The sequence below is a fragment of the Hemicordylus capensis genome, chromosome 2 (assembly GCF_027244095.1).
Source record: "Hemicordylus capensis ecotype Gifberg chromosome 2, rHemCap1.1.pri, whole genome shotgun sequence".
Lineage (NCBI taxonomy): Eukaryota > Metazoa > Chordata > Lepidosauria > Squamata > Cordylidae > Hemicordylus > Hemicordylus capensis.
This window is the reverse complement of record NC_069658.1, coordinates 61,190,381-61,197,091: the sequence shown is the minus strand read 5'-3', so window position 1 is coordinate 61,197,091 and position 6,711 is coordinate 61,190,381. Positions and strand designations below refer to the sequence as shown.

The following is a 6,711-nucleotide window of genomic DNA, read 5'->3' as shown; positions in this document are numbered from 1 at the left end:
AACTTTCTTTCTTTATTTGGAGGTTTCTTAAGGGCTATAATGAGCTGTCCCTACACAAACAGGCCAAATTAGTGGATAATTACTGCTGGGCCTGTGAATGCTCTCACTCCCCTTTTCTTACAGTTTCACAACATTACCAGAATGGTCTGTCACCTCCCTACCAATTAGGCACAATTACTACTTTCTAACATTAGTGGTGGCGGGCTTATGATGTTGGAGGATATGTTAAAGTACGGAGGAGGTGCAAAGGTTGGGTGAGTGGGCAGTGAATTGAGGCCAGAGGAGGTCATTGCAGTACTGGGAACTGGTATGTTACATTCATTGGGTTATTATCCAGGATCACAGCTGCACCAACCTATGCTGCGGTTAGCAACAAGAAAGCTAGACTCTTGAACAGCAGCATTTTATTCTTAAGTAAGCAAAGTAGCTCTCAGATCTGTAAAGTTTAGCTTATTTAGGTGGCAGGGTCAGCACTTCACGCATATGATTGTTACTTAAAGATGTCTTTTGTCCGAGAGGAAAAGGGCCAATTTAGCTGATGTAGATCAAGTATGCCACAGAGGAAGGGTAGTGAGAACAGCCTGAAAAAGCAACACAACATCCCCTTCCAATTTCTATATAAGTGGAGTTTAAGGCAAGATAAATTGGAGCAATACTCTAAAGGTTTTTAAAGCCTACATTGCTAGTTGTGCAATTAACATCTGTTTCACTTTCTAGGGGGAGGAAAGCTCAGACTCTCAGATTCTCACGCACAATGCTTTAACATTTACATGGGAAAATTTGGAAATCTTTAAGGCTGTGACAAACAAAGAGTGCTTCATTAAGCTACAGTCCTTACTTAAAGTTATTTCACCAAACCCAAGGGTTTAGTACATCTGGCGCAGATCCCTTTGTTATCTGCTAGAATAAATTCCATTTCCCTCATTCTCCTGTACTTCCCATCCCAGAGTCCAAGCTTCTCATGTCAGTCTTTCCAGAGGAATTTAAAAGCTGACATATTCTTATGAATACTATACTTAGGGTGAAAAGCAAAAGAGAGACAGGAAAAATAATAATTTGTATACAAGACCCATCAGAACATTCAGCTAAAGATGTAGGAATTTAGCATGTTCTATATCTTTCTGACAAGTATATCTAGATGATAGCTTCTTACAAGGGCACTCTATCTTCTTGAAAACAGGCGTATGGCTATTTTGTGTTCTATAGCTGCAATGGCTTTAGATGAATTTGTGTACTGGTGTCTAATGAATGTTCCACACAGGCCCAGATTAGAGAAAAGCAAAGTCTATATTGCAATGGTGTGAGTGAGAGTGCTACTTTGTTGAGCTATCCATCTATTTATGTCATCTTCCTCAAACTTATGAAATTGCATGTAATTATCTTTATGAAACACATATGAAAGTCTGCAAGACTAAAATCCTTCCAAAGGTGATGGCCATTTTGGTCTATATAGCACTACTTGTAGATATATTTCACACAATTAGTGTGAAGCACCAGGAGGGTTCATGTGGGGAGAGTGCGCTTAGCCTGCACTCCCCGCACACTCATTGCTGGGCAGCCAGATCGGACACCCAGACAAGTGGCTGCTCCCATGCCCGGCCTCAGCTCTGTCAGGAGCTCCAGGGATTGGGGGAAGGGAAGCGCCGCCATGCAGTGCCCTGAGCCCTGAACCCCAAGAAGGCACCACATGAGTGTGCAATGCCTTCCTGGAGTCCCCCCTCCCCTCTCCCCCCACCCTGAGTGTGCCAGCCATGGTTGCAAGCAGCTGACACACACGCAGAAAAATAAGGTTAGCAGAGTGCTTGCTCCATTAACCTTGTTTAAGAGGAGGGATTGTCAGGTGGGCTAGCTGTTGCGGAACCACCGGGCTCACCTGCGAGCCCACGGGTTCTGACGATCACTGAAAACCAGGCTGGGCTCCCCTTTCAGTAATGGTCAGAATAGCTTTGTAGTTTTTTTCCCCATGATAGCCAGTGGCAATACATGGGAGAGGGGCTGGATTCACCACTCAGCCTTCACCGAGAGATGGTTGAGGAGGCTCCTGCTTTTGCTTGAATGACTAACTGCAGCACTCAGTGGAGGGAAGAGAGGGACCCTACTGGCCTACAATGGGTGCTGCTAGCCAAGCCACTCTAGGAGTGTGTCATACAGCTTCCATCACACCCATTAATGGTGGAAGCCCTTCTCCATTGCTGGTTGTGGTTGCAGCGGAATAGTGTATTCAGTTCCCCCTCTCCCACATATACCACCACTGGTGAAAATGTGGGGAAAGTAACATGTATTGTATTCAATAGCATTTTAAACTTGCATGAGATTTCTAAGAAAAATAGGCAGTTTTTGCATGTAAAATGGAACCCACAGTTCCAATTGACCAGCGGTTCCACTCCCCGTACCCACCCTGCTCTCCTGTCCAAATTCAGACATAGCACAGTCTTTTTGTAGTCAGGGAGACTGCAGAGAGAAGGGGGAACTGACTGTGCCAGCTTCGTTCTTGCATGAAGGACACCCCATACAGCCAATCACAGCCAGAGAGAGGGAGGAACTTCCTCCCTCATCTCCAGTTTCAGGGAACGCAGCCCACAGTTCAGAATTCAGATGTAATGCAGGTTGCATTAAACCTCAGGTTTGGTTGGTGAAACCCACTACAACCCAAGTGTTCAAATTGGAGTTTGGAGAGTGGAACCTCGGGTTGCTTTCCCCATGGAACCAGAGTTTGGAGGGGCTGTCCGACATCAGATGTTCAGGTCTGGCAACCTCTGGCCCCTTCAACTCTGGTTTTGCATTACGTGTGAATGCACCCATAGATACTTCAGTTGAATGCTCTGATGTGCAGTCATTTGCTGCCCTATTCCTATAAGCAGGTGTGCTCTTTAATAATGAAGCTCTTCACATGAGCAGTGTGAGGAGTCTAAAGGGGGTTTGCGGGGGGAGCGGGTTTGACCTGCTCTCCCTGCAGATGATTGCTCAGTCATCCCTGGGCGGCCAGATTGGCTGCCCAGACAATTACTGGCTCTGTTATGGAGCCAGTGCCTCCTGATGCCAGGAGGTTTGTTGTAGCCTCCCCATCAGGGGGCTACTCATGAATCGATGTGGCACAAAGCTGTGCCGCACTGACACATGATCACTTAACCTGCTTTTCAGGAGGCTTGACACCCGAAACCTGGGTTAAGAGGCACGCTACCCAGGAGGGTTTGCCACTGAGCCACCTCCAGGAGCCCCTTGGCTCCCATTGGTTCTCAGACTTGACTAAAACCAGGCTGGGCTTCCCTAGTCCAATATTAGATGTGCGTGAGAATAGCTTCAAAGTGTATTATAGATAAGTGATCACAAATTCTACCACTGAGAAATGTAGACTCCTGCTCTAAGGAGGTATGTCCTCTCTCACAAAGGTAAAATGATTGATGGGGTATATTTCTGGGTACATGTCGACACTAATATCTAAGCATGCGTAATCTGAATCCATATGTGATATCATCATGTAGGTATGGGGGGAAAAAACCCCAACATATTTGAAAGCATCTGATTTTACCAGTTCTTCCATGAGTTTCCTGCAGTCTCAACCTTGATGCAAGCTCCCAGTAAAGATGCCCCCACCACCGCACGTTGGGACTGGCAGGTTAAAGGGTACCTCTGATAGCATCACTCTGCACAGCACTTGAGGTGTCAGTAGAAGAAGCTTCAAGAGTAACGTAAGGAGGTAAAAATAGGCCTTTCGATCAGCCCTAAGTGATGATAAATAACACAACATTGCAGGGATTTTTAAAAGGAAAATTCAGAACTTCACAATGTTATGTTAAAGGAACCTAACCCAGGAACATAACCCCAATTTTCGGGTTAGATTTAAGTCTTGAATATCAGAGTTTTAACTTTTGTGGTACTTCCATGGAATGTTACTCCTCTGATATACATGTCTCCTGTATTTAAGTGTGTATTTTCCATATAATATTGCACCAGCTGTTTTAGTAGGAAAGATGTGAAAATACTTGAAAAAATATGTTAAATCCCTTTTTTCCTGTAGGAAAAAAAATCTAGGAATTTTTAGTGGAAGAGAGCGGAATCAAAATCAAAGGAAACTGCAAGGTTCAGACAGATGGAAATAGAGAACTGTGTCCATTCCTAATTGCAGCAATCAAAAGAGGATGAATGAAGAAGATCATTTTGCCTCTGAGGATGGCTGAGTTTATGTTTTTCTTGAATTCAAACACTGATAGTGAAGAAAAATGAGTAAAGGAAAAAACTGAAGAAAAATTCATTAAGAAAAATACCCGAAGAATCAATCACTTCACATTGTTTCCTAATCTTTTCCTTAGAAAACAGTATGGTTCACATTTTTTTAAAAAAAATGGAAGGAAAATGCATTGTATTAAAAGTGTCTTCCATGAGTTATCCTATTGTTTGCTGATGAGCCAACCAAGTCAAGAGTGTAATTCCATTGCAAGACCGTTGTTGCAGTGATATTGCTAGGCATGCCCTCTCATACAAAACCGCTTTAATATCTTTCCCTGAAAGCATGCAGGTCCAACCCTGTTCTGAAAGTACTCAAATGTCCTTTTATCAAATGTGCCATGAGTTTCAGAAGAAATTCCACATTAAGATCACATTAGAAAAATAGGTTAAAGAGATGGTCTTTTTAGATCAGTCTGTTTGATAAAATGTTTCTCTTAACTGTCAGCTATATAACTTTCCTGAGATATAATTAGATTGCAAATCCCTTGGAGACCATGGCCAATGCCCAGACTAACCAAGTGTGGGTGCTATGTGAGACGTGCTGATGCTGCTGATGGGTTTGACTAAAATAGCGCTGGCACTCACACAGGGAAGGGTGAAATGTCATCAACTATCTCCCCTTCCCTCAGAAGCACCCTGTGCCACCTGAAAATATGTCCCTGAGGGTTTTGTGACCCTCAAGGACATATTTTCTGGTGGCACAGAGCTCTTCTGAGGGAAGGGGAGATTATCAAAATCTCCCTCCTCCATGTGTGCTGGTGTTGCATTAGTCTGGACCCAGCAGCAACATTGGTGCTACATACATAGCACCTGTACTTTATTAGTCTGGATATTGCCCAGCAACCTTTTTTGCTTGTTTGTTTTATAAGGCAATATGTACTCTGATCATTCTCTATTAAGAATGCAACATGGGTAGACTTTGCTTCTATTCATGCATTATAAATGGCACAGCTTTGCAGCAAAGAGGAATAGCTGTGGGCTCCTTCTTGCCTTGGAAGAGACATGTGTAGCATGGGCAACACTGAGATCTAGCAATTCTTGATCCTCCCCCTTCTCAGTCTCTGTGACATCTCATTTTCTTTGCACTGCCTGTCTGTCCTCTTTCTCTCTCAAATATCGTAGCCCCATTCAGCCCCTAGCAGTTACTCAGTGAATGTGTGATGGAAGAATGGAAGAATGCCAGGTATACACTTTGTCTGAAGAGGGCATTATGAATGTGTGGAGGGGCCCTTAGAAAAGGCTAATGTGGCCACCCAGGGATCATAGCCAGCCAACGTGTTGGCACAGATGTGCATGGCAATCCAGTGCAATTGAATCCCCCCTTATGTGTTTATGAAATGCATTAGGGCACTATTTAAGTGGGCATTTCTCTTTGGCTGAGGTTCTAATCAGCCCTAGCATTGCTGATGGATGGAAATTCAGATCTGGAAAAGTTAGGATGCAGCCATTCCCCTCTCCCCGCCAATTTTACCTGACAAGCACAGACTAGAGATTAGCAGACCTTCAGTATTTCAAAGATTTACCTGTGAGGAGTTTATAAATATTTTTTCACTACTTCAGTCTATGCAGTCTTCTCAAACAATAATCACACAATCCCTACTTTAGGTATTATAAACTAATTTTTTTTAAAAAAAACCCTTCCATAGCATAGAGATTTGGCATTGTTCGGGTTCTTATATGCTTTCAAATGTCTTTCCCTCTCCTTTTATCATTATTTATTATATTTTTCAGGACTCCCTGCACTTAGGCTCCATTTTATTTCTGATCTCCCTACAACAGTCTTCCTGGAACTGCTTTAAATTCTGCCCCATCTCTGCTCCATTTTTCACAATCCCTTCTAAGCAGAATCACTTATCCAATAATAATCGAGCCCAAGACAAATGTACCAACCTAGGATGTTCAAGTGGGTGTAAAATTAGGCAAAACAAACTTGGCTATATTTAGAAAAAACAGATGGGTGTCCCATTGTATGTGACATATGATGCTGTAGCAAACAATTCTCTGATAATGCTAGCAACATACTGATTTCGGTATACAAAATGAACTCTGTATTTACTTTGCATTGTATGTCTAGCTTAATTCAATATCACACAGAGCACTTGATGCTTGGATAGATCAGGCATTCAGTATACTACATTGCAATAATGAATTTACCCAATGAATGCACATAGTTTTTCCAACATTTCTACAGCCAAACATTAACAGGCACTTTACCACTTGTTCGTTCTGAGCAAAGCAAAAGATGGGGACATCAAATAAATGTCCTCCACACACTCTGCATTATTATCAGACATTTTCTAGAACTTTGGCATCATCACCTCCACAGTTGTACATATGAACTCAGACCCCCAAGTTCCAAATAGGGCATTTACCAATTGCTGCCTGACACAAAGATGGGAATTCTGTTTGTTTGTTTGCCTCTTCTCTTTATCTGTTGCCTGGGGCTTTCCCAGATGGCAGGCCTAATAACAGGATTACGCGACT

The 6,711-nt window shown here is 43.0% G+C and overlaps 1 long non-coding RNA gene across 1 annotated transcript; it reads left to right on the top strand.

Moving 5' to 3' along the window:
- The first annotated feature begins 202 nt into the window (after positions 1-202).
- LOC128346794 (uncharacterized) lies at positions 203-4,383 on the top strand. The gene is made up of 3 exons (XR_008317201.1): positions 203-307; positions 3,483-3,697; positions 4,019-4,383. It is a non-coding gene; the product is annotated as an uncharacterized LOC128346794 (long non-coding RNA).
- Positions 4,384-6,711: the final 2,328 nt, after the last annotated feature.